At 44.6% G+C, this 19,201-nt stretch overlaps 1 long non-coding RNA gene across 1 annotated transcript; it reads left to right on the top strand.

Annotated features, from left to right (window-relative positions):
• Window positions 1-14,888: 14,888 nt before the first annotated feature.
• On the top strand, window positions 14,889-17,889 carry LOC138242694 (uncharacterized). Its single transcript, XR_011191655.1, has 4 exons — window positions 14,889-14,953; window positions 16,252-16,352; window positions 16,439-16,552; window positions 17,252-17,889. It is a non-coding gene; the product is annotated as an uncharacterized lncRNA (long non-coding RNA).
• Window positions 17,890-19,201: the final 1,312 nt, after the last annotated feature.

The following is a 19,201-nucleotide window of genomic DNA, read 5'->3' as shown; positions in this document are numbered from 1 at the left end:
CAGAGTTGCTGCAAGATGTTAACAGTGAAAAGGGTATTTAGAAATGAGTTATTTCAAGATGAAAATTTTCAGAATAATTGCAAATCTAGCAGGATAGAGAAAGCACAGAAAACAGGCAGTTAGATTGATCAGATTAGTATGAAAGCTTATTTAGCAAAGGGAATGAGAAGAGTGACAAACTAGTATGCTTTCGATCTTTTTATCTGAACCAGGGAAAACTGATCATGTTTCTCTATAACAATAATAAAAAACTTTATTTTATATATCACCTTTAAAAGTGGCATCTCAAAGCAATACAGTAGATATAAAAACAGATAAAAGGACCGCAGATTACTAAGTAAATACATATAAGAAAGACATGCAGTTAGAGGTGCTACCAAAATTAGAAAATGAAGCAAATACAGACACTAAGTCTTCTGAAAAGAAAGGTTCTGAGGTTAGATTTAAATGCACTCAGGGTACGTGACTGATATCACTTGGAATACAAATTGAGAGCTCTGGGGTGCAGCTAGAGAAGACCCTGTCACCCACAGAATGTAGATGTTCTTGAAGACAGCTAGAAGACCAGAGTCAGACGGACAAAGGTGGGGAGTAGACAGATAATAAGCCATATACTGTAGGTACTGAATGAGGATGAGGATTTTGAAGTTGACTCGAAACCTGATAGATAACCAATGCAAGGACTTGAAAACAGGTGTAATGCATCCCTGATAGGACTCTTGCTGTCATATTCTGAACATATTGAAGATTGCTCAGTGTGGATTTAATTTCCCCAGTGAACAGGATGTGCATTTATTAATTCTAGAAAAAAACAGCCTTTCTTAGTTCTTAGTTTCTCTAGTTCCCTTTAAAAAAAACTATTATTCCACAATGCAGAGTATTACATGGCCAGTATTTACACATGATATTTGTGATTTCAAGAAATTAACACAAGCAGCTTTTGGAGATTTAAGTGTTGGCTGTTATTGCAGGATAAAAGACTAGAGATGTTGGTAAGAAGAAGATAATTTTGGGATAGCTGAGGAATACACTGATAACAAGAACACTTCCTAATGGGGTTAGGCATACTTTTGATGAAGATGATGAAGTTAACAGACTGTATGTTTACATAGATACTGAAATGAGGATTGTATTTTAGATTTTGTGTAGTTGCTAGCGTTGAACTGTGTGTTGGATGCACATGAATTGAAAGAATGGGCAAACATAGCTGATGCGGATCCACAGAGCCAGCATATTAAGATGTTTATAATTAGAGGCAATTACTTTAAATAACTAGGTATGGATACTGATGTGGAAGAGAGGTGGAAAGGCTGTTTTCTTAGGCCAGCACTATAAAATATTTTATTCTCAGTGAGATGCTGCCATTTCATAGTGGGTTTTATAACACTGTGTATAGTTCCATCCACACAGTGCCTTTACTTCCATCCATTTCTAATCTCTTTATCCAGTACAGAGGATTTGGAGCCTATCCCAGTAAGCGACGGACACAAGGCAGAATACACCCTGGACATAGCGCCAGTCCATCACAGGACAGACAGACACAAACACACACACACCAGGGCCAATTTAAATCTAACCTCAGAACCTTTCTTTCGTACACGAATATAATCATACAGTTATTAAATTCTTTAGATACGTGATTCCATATTATATTCCCTTTTAATCAAATTCTAAAAGTATGCTTGTTGACTCCGTTATCACGTTAGTTAAAGACTTCGAAGCTTAAAATGTTTAGGAAGAAATGGAATACTGGTGTGTATTTTTTTCTTTAAAGTACCAAGACCAGCTATATACTGTATGTTTATGTTCCAAAATTAATATCGTTTATGGCCTTCACACGCGTTACAGTATGCTCCTATTCTTTTTATGCTCAGCTACTAAGATTTCCCTTCAGTGGTAAAATTCAATATCTACAACGGGCACAGTAAAGACGTTTACAGTAAGTCTTTCTATGACAGACCAACGGACCACGAGTGCCCCTGTCGGTCAACCAATCGCGTACCGCGTCATCTTGCGTCATGATACGCAATACCACAGCCAATTACCTGTGGTACGTGTCTGTACCGCGCACTTTGAATGGCTAACAGCTGGCAGGTTGTGTGTTCGAATCCAGCTGGTGCTGGACTTTTCTTTTAACAAACATTTCCTCAAAAAATAGAATAGCGATATTATGGACAATCAATTGACTTTTATATTTCAAAATATCGCAACATGATCGATTCTAAGTCATTTTTGATAACAATGAATAGTCACCTTCTTCCCTTCTGACAACGGTCCCTGCTTCTACTTCCTGCTTCTATTGTGTGTGTGTGTGTAACAGAGCAAATTTTATAGAGAAATGGAGGCTGGACAGTATGCGTTACAATATAAACATTTATATTGATTTAAATCGTGTTCTGATTTAAATCACAAACGCGTGTTTAATTATATGTGTTTTTTCATCATAATCAGGCTAGTAGTATAAAGCGACACCTTTCGTCAAACTTTTGACAGGTACCACGCCCCCTTTTCCATCCAATGGTCGTCTGCGGTGTTTGGTTGTCCCGCCCCCCAGCCATCCAATGGCATGTTGTTATTTGTGCATGTCCCGCCCCCTCAGGAGCCAATGGTGTGGGTCTGAACCCCACACCGGTCGGTCGCCCCGGCGCCTCGGGGTCCCAAAGCCCCCAGCCGGCGCATCCCTGGGTGTGTGCGAGTGTGTATTGGTTTGGAATGGGGAGCATGTCTGCCGCGGGGTTGAGTGCGCTCTATTATAACCCTAGGAAATCGGGCAGTTACGGCGGCGCAGGGGGTCTGTTGCGGGCCGCAAGATCCCGGGGTGTGCGCGGCGCCAGCCGCGGCCGGGTGGTCGAGTGGCTGTCCGGCCAGGCTGCTTATACGCTGCACAAGCCGGCGCGCGTACGTTTTAAGAGAAACAGGACGCTGGTGTCCGAAATGGACTGGCAGTGGCAGGCCGACTTGGTGGACATGAGAGAACACCACGCGTTCAACGACGGTTTCTGTTACATCTTAATGTGTATAGACATGCTGTCTAAATACGCTTGGGCCGTGCCACTGAAAACCAAGACTGGTGGGGCCGTGACAGGCGCTTTCCGAAATATACTGCAAGAGGGGCGTGCTCCTAAAAAGCTACAAACGGACGAGGGTAAAGAATTTCTTAACAGGACCTTCCAAAATTTTCTCAAACGTGAGAATATTGAACATTTTGTTACGGCCAGCGATGTGAAGGCTAGTGTGGTCGAGAGGTTTAACAGAACTATTAAAACAAAAATGTGGAGGTACCTGACACACAAAAACACCTTTCGTTATATCAACGTCCTTTCAGATCTTATTTACGCTTATAACCATAGTTACCACACGACTATTAAACGAACCCCGGCTTCTGTTACGCCCGACAACTCCCTTGAGGTGTGGAGAACGGTCTATGACGCGCACTTTAAGAGAAAACCGTCAAAGTTTTCATTTAATGTGGGTGATCGCGTGCGGGTGTCCAAAATAAAGGGAGTGTTTGAGAAGGGATATGAGCAGACCTTCACAGATGAAATTTTCATTGTCAAAGAGCGGTCCGCGGCTCTGAGACCCTATTACAAACTGCAGGACTACGCAGGCGACGATATTAAGGGTTCCTTCTATGCCGAAGAGCTACAGAAGATAAACCCGGATGTTGAGAACGTCTACTGCATCCAAACGATTTTAGCAAACAGGGGTCGTGGCAAAAACAAACAGCTTTTGGTAAAGTGGCGTGGCTGGAGCGATAAATTCAATAGTTGGGTGAAGGCTTCTGAGGTCCGAGACATATAAAGGTGGTGAAAAATGAACCCCAATGGTTTCTATGTGACGCTGGCCAGTAATTCATCCTCAAAGATGTTTCCAAAGAACACTAACGCCTGCTTCACAGAGCATCTGGCAAAGGCGATTGACCTGGACGGGGGCTGGGAAGTGGGCCTGGTCGAACTACACTATCCGAATACACTAAATACTTTTGATGAAGACGAAGTTTTTCTGTTCATCAGCGAGGAGCTCAAGACTATCTGGACCTGTACCTTACCGAGAGGGTACTACGGCAACATCGAGCAGCTCTTGCATGAAATGAAACGGGCTGCTGAAAAATCCAAGTTAACGGCTGTAAGTCTTAAATACAACCCCATTAGCCGGTCGGTAAGAATTGTTAGTGATAAACGGTTTGTTATGCAGCTGCGTAATCGCCTAGCGCGGATGTTGGGTTTCAATTCGGGTGTCGCGGGTGTAAAATCACCGCACCCCGTCGATATGACTGGCGGATTTAACACCATGTATATATACACCGATATCATAGAACACCAGTTAGTAGGCGACGTCTACGCACCGCTTTTGCGTTGTGTGCCCTTCAGAGGCGTGGATGGTGAATTCGTCACAGTATTGTACGACAAACCCCATTACGTGCCGGTGAGCATCGACCATTTTAACAACATCACTATTGAAATAAAGACGGATCAAAACGAACACGTGTCATTTGCATTTGGAAAGGTCATCGTCAAGCTGCATTTCAGACCTGTGAAAGCGTCAAACATCTAAAAGGATGACGGTCATCAAGAGCTACGGGGATCCTTCTCTGTATACGCACTACTACAAACAACAGGCTGGTTATGGATTACCAGGATTTTCAGGGCTACCGGTTCAGTACGGCGCTGGTATCGGGGGTATTTTCAGAGCGCTATTTAGAAAAGCCGTGCCTTTTCTGAAACGCGGGTTTGAAATAGCTAAGCCGCACATGGCATCGGCAGCTAAAAACATCGCCAAAGACGTGGTCGGCAACGTTACAAGCGCGGTCATGTCTAAGGTGGCTGCACATCAGCAGGAAGGTTCGGGTCTCGCATACATCCGCAGGGGTGTCAGTAGAAAAAGACAGACGTCATCATCCCACCGTCGGGGGCCGCCGAAACCTGATAAAAGAACGGCTAAGCGCAGACAGGCAACTCATAGAAGCTTCAGGTCGACCAAGAAGAGCGTGACACACCGCAATCAATGCGATACGAAACGAGACATATTTTAAACATGGCTTTTGTTCACGGCTGGTCTGCAGAATGCGCCAAGTCGGAGCTGGACATATTTCAATTAGCACCTACCCAAACAAGCGTCGAGAAAAGTTTTTACATAGAAGTTCCACCCCTCACGGCCCTCACGGAAAACGCACCTCTGGAGTTCTACGTCGCAGGCAACGGTGAAGATTATTTAGATTTAAACAACACGCTGCTCTATTTGACCTGTAAAATAACGGAAGCAGACGGTCGGGACATTGATGCGGCAGCCCGTGTGAGCCTGGTGAACTATCCCATCGCTGCCATCTTCAGCCAGGTTGACATCACCGTAGGAGACCGATTGATCAGCCAGAGCAACAACTGCTATCCTTACAAAGCCTTTATTGAGTCGGTCCTGAACTACAGTGACGCAGTATTCAACAGGTCTCTTTTACAAAGACACAGCCGGGGAACACGAGTCCACAATTTTGGATGGTCCCAATCAGGGGTTCCGAAAAAGAGCATCATACACGGCGCAAAGCCGAAAACTGGAGCTCCTGGGTCACATTCACGCCGACCTGTTTTTTCAGGACAAACTACTACTGAATGGCGTAGACCTGAAAATATAACTGACGCGAAACAGAGATGCTTTCTGCTTAATGAACAACGCCGGAGAACACAAACTGAGCATACTCTCTGCATCTTTGTTTGTGAAAAGAGTCAGAGTGTCACCCGGGGTCAGACTGGGACACGCCGAAGCACTCCTGATGGCCAACGCTAAATACCCCATAGACCGCGTACAGATGAAAGTCTTCAGCCTGCCAGCAGGGAGCCGTGTGTGTAACCAAGAAAACCTCTTTCTCGGGCAGTTACCCAAAGTGGTCATTTTGGGGTTTGTGGACAACGCGGCATTCAGCGGCAGTTTTACCCAAAACCCCTTCAATTTTAAACACTACAACGTTAACTTTCTGGCTCTCTACGCGGACGGGGAACAAATCCCCACTAAACCGCTTCAACCAGACTTCCAGAATGGACATTGCGTCCGTGAATATTTTAATCTGGTGGAAACAGCTGGGAAGCGTCTGAAAGACAAACCAGTTCTGGTGGACCGCGAGGAGTACGCGCGCGGTTACACATTGTTCGCTTTCAACCTCAGCCCCGACGACGAGTGCACAGGACATTATTCACTTATCAAAACGGGTAATCTGAGAGCTGAAATACGCTTCGCGACCCCGCTACCCACTACAGTTAACATGGTTGTGTACGCGCTGTTCGACAACGTGATAGACCTGGATATGAGACGTCAAGTCATTTACGACTTCAGCTAAAAAGCACTGGGAGACCACACAACCTGCACATAAAGATGAACACCAAACAGCTGGAAGACATTCTAACCCGAGACCGCTACACCCGAGACAGTTTTCTAGGCGTGTTCCCCAGTGATGCCCTACCGAGCGAGAGACTGGCGCGGCGCCCTCTGAGTTTAATAGTTAATACTCACCCACACGACCGCCCCGGTGAACACTGGCTGGCTATTTACTTACCCGACGACGAGGGCGCAGAATTTTTCGACTCCTACGGATTTTCACCCGAAGCCTTTTCTTTCCCAAGAACATTATTGATTTCTTAAACAGAAATGCTAACTCCATATTTTACAATAACAGACAATTGCAAGATTCTTTTGCAGTGACCTGCGGTCTACACTGCGTCTTTTTTCTATACCATAGATGTAAAGGTTTATCTTTTAGAAACATTTTAGAACTTTATTCTACGGATGCAATCCAGAATGACCGCATGGTGGAAATGTTTCTGAAAAACCGACGTCGTGTGAGACGGAGACTCCTGTACCCTTTCAAGCCCTTTGAAAATACGAATGTTCAATTATGCGGGTGTTTACGACAATTTAAAACATGTCATAAATGTTAATCGATCGTCTAAAATAAAAATGAAATCGAACCATTTCGACGTCTGTGTGGTTATTATTAAAAAAGAACACAAAACATGAATGAAAATCAACACAATATTTTTATTATACATTCGCTGTTACGGCGCTCAAGCTTTTTTTAATACACGTTACAGACAAACCATTTTTAAACATATTGCGCACGCTTTTTAATATACATTTCAAGTCATTTAACACAAACACACAGACCCAGAGAAAAAAATGCTACAAAGACAGCCATGTGGGTCTAGGTATTAATGATCGTCTCCTTTCAGCGGTTATCTTAGAGACCGGGTCGACCGTCGACAACTCTACCGGTTGTTTTAAAGTTTTGGCCGACACGGCACACCCCGGCGGGGCAGCCTTGAGTTTTTCAAGTAGCTCTCGGTTACCAGCATTGGCTAGCAAGGTGCCCGGCACGTTGATTTCAGCCATAGCCTCCATGAACACATCCCAACCTTTTGGCTTCTTACCGCCAGCAACTGCTTGCTGCTGCGTGAGAGCCCTGACAAGATCAATCATGTGAGAGCCCTCAACGGGTGCCCCCTTGTACACAAATTCCCCCTTTTCATTCCAGGCTATTAGTGGTTCATTGCGGGCCATGGTCTTTAACAATATCTCGGCATTTCTCCGGAACCTCTGAGACACGCTGTCCAAAATATACCCAAAGTCAGCCTCGCTCGATGACGGCGGTTGTGCGAACGTACGTGATAGTTCGGTGGGTGCATTTTCCGGTAGTACAACGGTTAAAGTCCCCTTTTCGGAAGTCTCCTGGCGTACTAATGTCAAATACCGTTGCAACACCTGGCTGTACAATTTCACTTTTTCATATTCGGCCAGATGCGCGTTCTGCAGAATGTCACGCATTTCATCATCCAGCCGACGGGCGGTTATTTTTCTTACATCGCTTTCGAACCCAGACCGCTCTCGGAGTCGATCGAGCTGTTTCTGAGGTACCAGGTACATTTTTTCAGCGTGCTCCATTATCGACGTTGTAGAAGCCCCGTAATCAGTGGTACTGCAATACTCAACAGGGCCCCGATAAAACCACCGGACTGGTTCACCAAGAGTCTCTTTTTTTTTAAGAGAAAGACCCTTTCGACTCAAAGTCTTTATAAGCTTACGCTTTCTCTTCAGGGTCCCAAACTGCTTAGCAGATAACGGTATGTTCCCTTTCAAGGTATTCAAGGCGATTTCAGCTATGGCCTGTACAAGATCATTTGTAGCCCCGCAGAGAATAGCTTTCCGCTGTTTGGGGGTGGCTTTTACCAGAAAATTTAAGAGAGTCAGGTTTCTCCGAACGCGTGAAGACATGACGACGCCCTGAACATGTTTTTTCGACTGAGTCGGTGGTTGTGAGATCACCGACTTTTAGATTTTTTAAACACATAAGCCGTGGGTACATCTGGGGGGAAAAGACCTGTTCGCAAGCGATAGTCATCTGGGGTGTCGGCATTTAAATCCACCAACAAGTAACCGAAAGGTTTTTTAGTAGCGTCATCGAACGCTTCCAAAAAAAATTGGGCTTTACCGGGGTACATCTGCCGGGACAGGGTTGTAATCTGTAGTTTATTTCTAGGGTTTTTAAACAGCACCATGTACTTTGTATTTAACGCGATGGTTCTACTTTTCCGGCCTTGACAAAACACATTTTGGACGATATACATGATGCTGAGGTTTCGGTGGTGTACGTATTTGGTAAAAGCTTTTTCTATCTCATTATTTTCACACGCAGACTCCATCAAATCATCCACTATAATCAAATTTACTCTACCCGGCGGCAGTAGCTGGTCGTCGGAAAACGACGTCGGTAGTCCTTCTATAAACTGAATGTATGGAAATTTCACAAGCAACTCGTCGTATAGAGGTTGCCAGCAGCTGTAACACCAGACTATGTTTTCGGGTTTACGAGTCATAACGGTATCACCGCTCTCCAAGAGCTGTTTTATAAAATAACTTTTACCACAATTCGAGGGTCCGGACAAAATGCACGAAAAAGGGTGTTTTAACCTGACATCGATCGTGTTAGTATCCGTAGGGCAACGATGTCAAATTTTCTTGCAGCACCCACTTGTCGTACACCACCTTCTGGGTTTTCTTTAAGGTCCGGGTCTCAATGCGCCAATCCTTTTTAACACGCACGATCATCGGCTGTTGAATAGAAATGTGTTTAAATTCCCGGCACTCTGCATAAGGGTTAACGCCATAGTCAAAAACCAAGTCCCGCAGACTCTCAAAGTTAACTTTTTCACAATTGTTCACATTGAGCGTAATGCCTTTTACCTTTAAACAGGCTTTCCCTCCAGACAGTTTGTACCCGTACGACTTGGGTCCTGTTGACACAAACTCGGTGATGTGTTGACCAGCATCGATTTCGCTGGTCAGCTCACCCAAGTAGTCGCCCAGTTCCGGATTCCACTCACCCTCCCGGCTCACAAAGATAACAGAATCTGTGTCATGGTAGAGACAACGGCCTTGCAAAGCATTTAGCAGATTGTATAACTCCAAGCGGGCATAGGCGGTTGTAAAGCTAGGGATGAAAATGTTAGTGTTTGAATGGCCCGTATAGTGGTGTTTAGTGTGTTTCCACGTAACACAGGCTGTGTTTTCATCGATAAACTCGCAGGCTGACACCTCATGATATGGCGTAAATAAGTACCTGAACAATTCATCGGGGTTTCTCACAATGGTGGTCTGTGGTAAATTGTCTCTTTGCCCATACTTGCCCCACAAACTGTTCAAGGCAATTTTTGAAAGCTGTCTTTTGGCCGGATTCTTTTTAATGTTGCCGGGGTCCAGCCGGACACCCTCTTTTTCATAATATTCGCCGATATATCTTTGTTGTTTCGCAACATCTGTACACCACTCTGGAAACCCCGAAGCTTCCTGCTTCCCTTTCAGATGCAGTTTGATGTAGTCGGTAAAAAGATCGTGTGAGGCCTTTTCGAAATGCCAAATTTCGTAAATTTTACACACTCTATACCCCAGGTCTAAGGCCTTCTGTAATTCGGGGGTGCACCAGACACCAGTCAAGGCGCGATCTTCATCACCGTGCTCACAGGGGGTGGTCTGTTTTGTTTCAGCACACGTACGACACAACGTGAAAAACAGTTTTTTGTCAATTTTGGTTGGAAGAACTGGAAAGTACAAACGTCTGGGTGGGTAAACTTTCACCTTCGCTAAACCGAAATACCGTTTTAAATCTTCAAAGTTGTTATATATTATTCGGGGGTGGCCCAGTGGGTATTTTTTAGTTTTGTTCACAAACGGATACAGACTGGTGAAATCATAGTAATGAATTTTTTCACCCGGCTGCGCTGTGTAATGCAAACAAATCGCATTTGTTCTCCCCCCAAAAAGCGACTCGCGAGGTTGCAGAGGCTCTGGTAATTGTGCGGCTGTTAGAAATTTAGCCAAACCCCCATTTTTAACAAGCGTGTCTCTGAACTCGTGCTCCCACAAAACACGCACTTTAAAACCTCTCATTTTGAGAAAATTAATTTTCACCATCGTCTTTCTGTACAACCAACCAAAAGTAGTGTTTGTCAGCTGATTAAAATCGTTTTCACAATAACAAACGCTACAACCGTGAAAAAAGCAACCGTTGAACTCAAAGGCTGTCGGCACGCCGTCAATTACAGCATAACCATCCAGAAAATATGGGCCAACCTTGAACTCACCGGCCGTGGTTAACGCGTGTTGGATTTTAACGGCTCTGTGTGTTCGATGTACATAATAATAATAATTAATAATTGCTTACACTTATATAGCGCTTTTCTGGACACTCCACTCAAAGCGCTTTACAGGTAATGGGGACTCCCCTCCACCACCACCAATGTGCAGCATCCACCTGGATGATGCGACGGCAGCCATAGTGCGCCAGAACGCTCACCACACATCAGCTATCCGTGGGGAGGAGAGCAGAGTAATGTAGCCAATTCATAGAGGGGGATTATTAGGAGGCCATGATGGAGTAAAGGCCAGGGGGGAAATTTGGCCAGGACACCGGGGTTACACCCCTACTCTTTTCGAGAAGCGCCCTGGGATTTTTAATGACCACAGAGAGTCAGGACCTCGGTTTTACGTCTCATCCGAAGGACGGCGCCTGTTTACAGTATAGTGTCCCCGTCACTATACTGGGGCATTAGGACCCACATGGACCGCAGGGTGAGCGCCCCCTGCTGGCCCCACTAACACCTCTTCCAGCAGCAACCTTAGTTTTTCCCAGGAGGTCTCCCATCCAGGTACTGACCAGGCTCACACCTGCTTAGCTTCAGTGGGTTGCCAGTTGTGAGTTGCAGGGTGATATGGCTGCTGGTGATGAATAAGCCATTGAATGCTGGGTGTAGAAAATCGCTTTTGCTGGCGGTGGTAATTGTCATGGGGTAGCAACGCAATCGTCTCTTCCTGTAAAAACATAAGTCTGAACATGGCCATGCAGACACTAGCGATGGTCACAATCTGAAAGGGGTCGATGCAGACAACGCAGGCGGCCCCTGACTCAGTCACGCGTGTCTGTCTGGTCATATTCATGACCTCGTCCCGAAACCTGATACAGCCTTCTCTTAGAATTGCCACATCCAACTGGCAGTAACGTTTCAACTCTCTCTGTAAGTTAAACACACTTCCCCGGCATTCTTCATACCAAACCAAAAACTCTGCTTTCTCGCTCGGCAGCATGTAGTTAACGCCGTAAAGTTCAGGCGGAGGCATCGGTCCGACATAATTTTGGTTTTCTGCAGTGTTCATCAAGTGTGGAAAATGACCCTTACACCCGGGGAACCCCATGGCGGCCGGCAGTTTGCTTAATTTCATAGGCAGAAAGTTTAAAGAATCGATAAATCGGATGTTCAGAGCTTTTACGGTCATACACATTATCTTACCACCCTGATTAATTAGTTCAACGTCCATCTTTTCAGCTAACAACTGCCTGATCACTAGGTAATTGTCATATCCCTTGCCATTGTGCGATATGAACGTATGGTTTTTGAAACGTCTATCAATAAATTTACACACAAAATCCTTTAGACAAGTTTCACCATAAAATTCCCAGCTGCGTTTATTGTCAATATGAAGGGCGTGGACGTAATTTGGTATGTGGGTCCCCGTTTCCTGCATGCATTCAAAGTCGAAAAAAATGTACTTGTTTGAAATTTTGGGGTTGTCCAAAGGTGGTATGTAGCACAAATGTGTGTCCGGGGTGTCGATCACGTTGTTACAACGCGAGCACAGTTTCTCTTTACATTTGTGACTTGCGAGGTTATAAACCCCACATTTCTCACAAAAGACACTGCGCTCACACTTACTCACACCCGTTGCATTCCGCAAGTGTCTCGCCAAACACTGTGAGCTACGACAAAAAACCTTACAGGCCGGGCAATTCTGAATTTCAGCATCAATTTCGCAACACTGGGGATCTAAACAGGTTTTACAAGCTTTAACACAGGCGTGTGCGTTCTTGTGGCTATACGCTGCGTGGCAGTTAGTGCAAAAATACGCCGCCCCCACAAAAGCTTTAATATTTAAAACCCCATAAAAATGCTCTTCATGCAGTAGAACAAAAAGTATTTTAGAATTTGGTGGTGTGGGTCCCGTTGTAAAATATTTCCAATCACCCTGGTCGTGGTACAAAATTTTAATAACCACCTTTAAATGTTTTTCAAAAGCGGTAATGTCTGACAAACTAATTTTCCGATTCTCTGGAAAACCCAACTCTTTGTGCATTCGTTTAGCACCCTGTAACATTTCCCCGTCGGTACAACCCTCATTCAACAAACCGTACACACTCCCGGCGAAACACAGATTACCGCCCGTGTAATGTAAGTCGATAAGGTGCGCTTTTTTCTGCGCAATTACCCGGCTGTACAGAACGGATTTAAATCTTCGGCGGGCACCCCCCTGCATATTCCTAACTATCGTCACCACTAAGCGGAGGGTGTCATCGGTGAGAACCTCTGTGTGGCTCTGTAAGAGGTCCGAGATGTGGCTTAAAAAATCGGCCGCATTTAATTCTCCGGGGTGTCTCCTGTGTGAGAACAAGGGTTTGTTAAAACCACCCGCTGTCAAACGCAGCTGTACAAAATCATTCGCCCCGATGTTTGGAGAAAGTTCATCCAATATTCTCTGGACTGCACCATGCACAGCGTCTATAGCCTGTACATACGAGGTTATTCTGTCGAGATTAACAAAACGAAATTCTTCATGGTGCTCTGTTGCTCTTAAAATTATTATAAGACCTGTTATAACGACGTATACACTCCAGGAAAACCATGGGGTCTCTATTCACCCCGGCACCGCCACCAACCTGATTCAGATCGTTCAGTACAACCGGTTCTGGGTTACCACCATCCTGTTCTGCCACAACAACCTCGGGCCTTAAGTTATTTTCTACCACTGCATTTTCATTGCGTGGCTCGGGCGACCCTTGGGAAATCTGATGCCTCGCTCTGAATCTTTGACAACGCAACAAACATGCTTTTGCCAGTTTAATTCTTGTATTTATGTACAAAAGCTTGCGGTTGGCAAGCGGTTGGTCTTTTAAGCACTTTTTAGACCGCATGTTTAGTCATTTATCACCGGGGATTTGCACCGATGAAGCATGAAATAGCATCAACAGGTTCTGAAATCCAGAGGTTAGATCGGCATCCTCTTTAGAAATTATATCTAAGAGGTTAGCGGTGAAAACCTGGATCAGTTTTGGAAACAAGGTCTGTACACCGGCTAAAACCGCTCTTAGACGCTCTAAAGCTCGTTTTTTGGTCACCTCACTAGTGATCGCCGTTGTTAGTGTCTGTGTAATACCGCGCACGGAATCTAGCACATCACCCAACACCAAGTCTTTAGGCGCGTTATTATTTCGCTCCGCAGGCTTGACATGTCTGGCTTTGGTCGACGTCTTAACAGTCGTCTCGGATGCAGTCACCACCTTGGGTTCCGACGTTTCCACCGCATTTGTTTCACCGCGCGTCGATACAGATGCTGTGTGAAAAAATAAGACTTTTTATTACCACGCCAATGCTCCACATCTCAAAATCTGAAAACAACACTGTGATAAAAATAAAAGGCTTTTCAACACAACAATCAATGAAATCTAAACTGTCAAAGTCAGAAAACTACGATAACTATGATAAAAACGCCACGCATATGGTGCATCCTTACACAAAGGGCTGTGGGTGAATGGAGCAAGATACCCGGCCATGTTGTTACACCGGTTTCCTTGACGTCGGTGGTGGCGCTACTGGGTCAAGCGGCGTGCTAACGGCCTGTAGACCCTCGCACACACCAGTCGCTTTTAACTTTAAAAGCTAGGCAGTTTTAAAATAAGGTTTTTTAACACCCCCAAACAGAAAACTCCGCGAAGTAGGATCTTTCAGCGAATTAACATCCTAACAAAAGAAGTAACGTTTACCGTAAGTGGATCATAACACATCTTGACCACGCTTAAATTATATTAACCTTTGCTTGTTGGTTTCAGCCGTTTTGAGCTCGATGCCCCAGTTAACTTGTTGGCGCGCCGCAGTTTATTTTTTGAAGGTCCGGGGTCTGCACGGAGTGGGAAAATACCATTAGTGAAAAATATAGAAAAACGGTATGTATTTTTATTATAGACACGTTTAAATGACCAGGCTAAAAGAATGTTTTATATAATACCAACCTCTTCTCTCAGGCGCTCTGATAATATCCACCGCACCGTCTGGTATGATGTGAACATCGGCCTGTGTCACCACAAGGTTTTGGGTTGGTAATGCAAACCCCAAACGGATTTTTTTAAATGTGTAGCGCCTTGTCCCCTCGCCCGCGTCTGTGGAATAGACACATACGCGTTTTGGTGCGGCGTATATACCCCTGTGTCTTTAAGACTCACATGGGCGTAAAGCGTTATTCAAAACATTGTCGTAATTACTCACCAGTGTTGGGTTGCGCCGTAACTGGTCTTTTTACACCCGTGGTTTTCGGGGCTATTGGAAATGAATGGATACACACAGTCACGACCACATTACGGCCCCAATCCCCGGTAATTCCATTATATTCATTCAATATTACCTAGTATACAAATATTATACAACGTTTTGTAACTATAGCTAACACGAGACATGCACCGCGACGTTGTAATTGTCTCACAATAAGCCAGATATACATACCGCTGAAATTCGTGGAATCCGCGGCTTCGTCTATCAAGTCGAACAGTTCTAATTCTGTAAACAGACTATCTTCAGACTGTTGCAATTGATCGGCGTGGTCCATTCTGACGAGTTAGGCGATAACGTGAGACTGTAGGAATTGGAATGCAGCTTAAACTTCGCCTGTTAAACCGCTGGTACTTATACTCAAGCCGCTAAACATTCTCTTCTAAGAAACACACATGGTCCCCCCATAAAACCATTAATCTTAGGTATCGTTGGGGGGTGCACGTACTGGTCTGTAGAAATTATTTTAAGAAGCATTTTAGAAAACGTTTTAGACCGTTATAATGTTAAAATCTATATTATTTTAAGACATACAACGGTGTCTAAAATTTCATAGCTGTTAAAACGTGGTGAAAACGTACCGCGATGTCTTTGTTTGATTCACCAACAGACCGCTAAGAATATTATCAAGCAAAATGTTTTTTATTATGTATCTTTATTCTTTATAGGGACGTGTTCACAAACCAAGCTTGACGTTTTGAGGTTTTATTTTTCCGCGCTGCGCTGTTAAGAACATTTTTGCGTGAAACACATGTGGTGCTTGTAAATTAGAAAACTTTACATGAATTTAAAATGTTTGTAAACTTTCACTGGTGTCAATTTTAGCACCCCCTTGGCATTCCGGAGCCTGTAACCCCCCCCCACTCGGCATTCCGGAGCCTGTAACTAACCCCTCCCCACACCCCGTCTCCAATATCATCACAAATCATCTCTACCGGGAAACAATTTTAAAACTTTAAGAACAATCCGTTACAGTCTGTAGAACAACACCCCACCATTTGTTGTCTGTTAACACCTTAAAGACTTTTATGCTGGCGCTGTGTGGAAATTTATCCCAAACTTTCGAAAAAGCTGTCGCGAATGTGTTATTAAAAATAAACTGTGTCTTATTACGTTATTTTAAAAACTTTAAGACCAACCCTGCGTGTTTAAAATTTCTTTTCGGGTGAAACACATCATTTGTGTTTGCGTTGTGTGTTTATACTTTAAAACTTATAAACTGATATGCGAATACTTTTCGCTCTCGATAAATCGGGGGGGGGTCATCACAACCAATTGTAAAATGTCTTGTAATGTAGGCGTGTTACACCATTGGCGCATATTCTTAAACGCTCCGACCTGACAGGGTCGCAGTGCGTGCTTGGAGCTGTCAGACACCACAGAGCTGCTGAGATGGCTTCTTTGTGTGGAGAAACAACGGGGTCCGCTACTCTACAAAGTGAAGAGGTAGGCGGCTAAAATATTTTTCGGCTCGTGGAATTGTTGTATCGGTGCTTAGCGTATGTCATTTTAATACTTGGTCTTCTTTTTAGCAAAACCCGAAACCACCCTCTGAACCCTGTGACAGCGGCGGGGGTGTGAGTTGAGCTGGGGTACCAGATGTTGAAGAACAGCCGGGTGCTAGCGATGATACCACGCTACAAATGGTAAATATTAACGAAAAACCTTAGCTCAAAAGTGTAAATGCTCGGTATTTTAGGTGCAAAGCATGTCTATTTTGTTAAGCCTTCCTTTTCTTTTTCCTTTAATAGAATAAAGAGGATGTGGACGGGTCAATCTTCAGCCTACCGACACATGTGAATGTCTCGTGTCTATGCTTGTGTGTTCGCCCAAATGTTAATAAAGCTGATGCCCCTGTCCCTAATGAACCCGATGTTATGCCCCAGATTGTGAAAGCAGTAGTTTATTGCATCTTCAAACACTGTTTAAAGGGGGTCCTGGTTGATGACTGCCCGGCCTGTTTGATTGACCATCCTGGGCAGCGGGGCCACACATGTCTGTCTGTCGGCTACACAGATGGGTTTGAAGATGTGACGTTTGCCGCTTTAGAAATTTATAAGTCTCTCAGTTTAGCCCGAATTTTATCGGTTGTTCTGTACACCGCCCGGTGTCTGGGTTCGTACACCATTACAAATGACACTGAGCGGGGCATAAAACAGTTGCTAAAAAATATAATTGAGGACCACTCCCCATACGAGCATGTACACGCCACCCTTGAACAGCTGGATGAAAAATTAGTAGACGTGACTTTTGATGTGTTGCAAAAGAAACACTATTCTTATTTTTACAGACGCAAAAAAAAGATCTATGTAAAATGTGAATACAGATTTCACTCTGTTTTACAGACCCGGGTGTGCCATCGACCGAAGAATGAAGAATTTCGAATGTATACGTCTGAATTCTTACTAAGATTGCTTTACACACTTCTCTCTACAAAGCTTGATATGCAAAACAAAGAGTCGAATGCTAATGTCCTTAAATTTGTTAAAGAGATAGATGCGTATGTCGAGAACTTGAGTGAAATTATTACAGATCTGATGTTTTCAGATCAGAAAAGGAAGCCTGGGGGGTTCTACAGTGTGTATTCCAAAATACAGCGTGTTTTGCACAGAACCTGTGGTAACACTATCCCGCTGGTTACACAGGCAAATATTTTTGCCCTGCTCGATCGGATCGCCCAGTGTGGTTCGCATGGCTTTAGACACGGTGAGCGGAAGGGGGTTATGAATGCTTTTTCAGATGCCTCTAAGTTTCTCAGCAGTGTGGGGGTGGTGGTTACGCGTACCGAACTAATTTTCCGCACCAACATTTAATTGTTGAATGCAAACAGGAGCCGGTAATGCATGTGTGCTGCGTTGTTTCACTGTTTGAAAACCCCTGTTGAAATAAAGCGGTTCACATTTCACATACTTGCAAACTGGAGTCTGTAACTTGTGTAAAAAGTGCTGCTGCGCTGTTTCTGTGTTTGAAACCCCACTGTTGAAATAAAGCGGTTCACATTTCACCTGGTGTTTGCCCTGCGATTTCTTTCCGTGAGACTTTACGCAGACAGTGTGTGTGTGTGCTTGCACCCCGGCTGTTTTGGAGACACGGCTTCTGCAGCATATAAGCAACCACAGCCCAAGCGTATTTAGACAGCATGTCTATACACATTAAGATGTAACAGAAACCGTCGTTGAACGCGTGGTGTTCTCTCATATCCACCAAGTCGGCCTGCCACTGCCAGTCCATTTCGGACACCAGCGTCCTGTTTCTCTTAAAACGTACACGCGCCGGCTTGTGCAGCGTATAAGCAGCCTGGCCGGACAGCCACTCGACCACCCGGCCGCGGCTGGCGCCGCGCACACCCCGGGATCTCGCGGCCCGCAACAGACCCCCTGCGCCGCCGTAACTGCCCGATTTCCTAGGGTTATAATAGAGCGCACTCAACCCCGCGGCAGACATGCTCCCCATTCCAAACCAATACACACTCGCACACACCCAGGGATGCACCGGCTGGGGGCTTTGGGACCCCGAGGCGCCGGGGCGACCGACCGGTGTGGGGTTCCGACCCACACCATTGGCTCCTGAGGGGGCGGGACATGCACAAATAACAACACGCCATTGGATGGCTGGGGGGCGGGACAACCAAACACCGCGGACGACCATTGGATGGAAAAGGGGGCGTGGTACCTGTCAAAAGTTTAACGAAAGGTGTCGCTTTATACTACTCAGGCTAATGCAACATAAATTGATACAGTATCTTTGTCTTCTAAGTATCTTAATAAATTTTCAGCATAGCTTTCTACCCGTCAAGATTTATATTTCTTGGGATTTTGGGATCAAACGTGGAAGGATGAGATTGTAATCGTTTTTATTTGTCAAATACGTGATTGTATTTCTGAATGTTATGTGACACCTACAGTAGTTCACTGCTTTAAATACATCGAATTAAGAAAGTTATGTGTAGCACTTGTGTAACCAGGGAAAATCTGATCATGTTTCTATATAACAATAATAAAAAACTTTGTTTTACATATTGCCTTTAAAAGTGGCATCTCAAAGCAATACAGTAGATCGAAAAACAGTTAAAAGGGACCAAATTAAATACCAGACAATCACAAACGCATTTTCAATAAAATTATTTTATTCATTCAGCAGAGAGTGAGAGGGACATCCAGCAGAGAGAGACACACACACCAGTTTTCATTGACAAAATTGTTTTTTTTCAATTCCTCTTGTCTAACAGGAATGTTTTGTTTGTGGACAGACTGTTAGACTAGAGGAAAAGAGCGCCATTAATCGTGTATCTAAGG

The sequence above is a fragment of the Lepisosteus oculatus genome, chromosome 14, assembly GCF_040954835.1.
Source record: "Lepisosteus oculatus isolate fLepOcu1 chromosome 14, fLepOcu1.hap2, whole genome shotgun sequence".
Taxonomy (NCBI): domain Eukaryota; kingdom Metazoa; phylum Chordata; class Actinopteri; order Semionotiformes; family Lepisosteidae; genus Lepisosteus; species Lepisosteus oculatus.
Note: the sequence above shows the minus strand (reverse complement) of the source record. Positions and strands in the feature narration are given on the sequence as shown.